Source organism: Amphimedon queenslandica, unplaced genomic scaffold (genome assembly GCF_000090795.2).
Source record: "Amphimedon queenslandica unplaced genomic scaffold, v1.1 AMPQUscaffold_13430, whole genome shotgun sequence".
NCBI lineage: Eukaryota > Metazoa > Porifera > Demospongiae > Haplosclerida > Niphatidae > Amphimedon > Amphimedon queenslandica.
Genome location: NW_003546334.1, coordinates 115,161 through 115,939, shown reverse-complemented (window position 1 = coordinate 115,939; position 779 = coordinate 115,161). Strand labels below are relative to the sequence as shown.

Here is a 779-nt window from a genome sequence, read left to right as displayed (position 1 = left end):
ATGAGGACAATGGAGCAGTATTGACGTTGTTATACGTTATTCTCGAATCTGATTGGTCACATTCCTAATGTAACTAGAATCTGATTGGTCAGAGCCGGTTACCAAGGTTACTTATCACACCTACTGTAGATTGCGCATGCGCAGCAGCTCAGTGTTTCAAGGAAGGCGTGGCTAGTTATTAAGCAGGGTACTATCACTACATAACCATATATGGTAGTACAAAGAGGGTGCAGACAGTAGTAGGAGACATGGCTTGTACAAACAAGTCTTTAAAGAGATACAAGCAGAAGGGACACACACACAAGATTGAACAATCATTCTTGATGAGGTCACAGGTCTCTAGGCTAACTGGCCATTGTTCACTTTTAGCTTGTCGGGTCTAGATTTACCAACATGTACATGTACATGTATATGCATTCAAAATATAAAGCAGTTTCCTTGCTGCATGGTATAAGGTACGTGTAGTCCTAGATGTACTAAAAGCTCTAACTTCTCCTGACTATAAAATGGTATAATAGTGAGTTGCACATAATTAATTTGAAAATAATACACGTTATTATTAGTATTATTATTACATTATTATGAAGACGTTAAAAGTGGACCTGAATCATAGTCTAATCAAAAAGAAAGTTAAACAAAAAAGAAGCAACTTATTATCATTATCATTATTACAGCATGGTACTTTTTATTATTGCTCTATCTCAACACAATAATAATAATAATTCCAGGAAAGTGAGAGAGAGGGAGAGAAAGAAATGAGAGGAGTAGTAAGATAAAAA

The 779-nt window shown here is 35.7% G+C and overlaps 1 long non-coding RNA gene across 1 annotated transcript in view; it reads right to left on the bottom strand.

Annotated features, from left to right (window-relative positions):
* Positions 1-590: 590 nt before the first annotated feature.
* Positions 591-779, bottom strand: part of LOC100636912 (uncharacterized) — a 2,720-nt gene continuing 2,531 nt past the window's right edge. Inside the window, exon 6 of the long non-coding RNA XR_002184691.1 lies at positions 591-779. This exon is cut by the window's right edge and continues 221 nt beyond it. This is a non-coding gene — a long non-coding RNA (uncharacterized LOC100636912).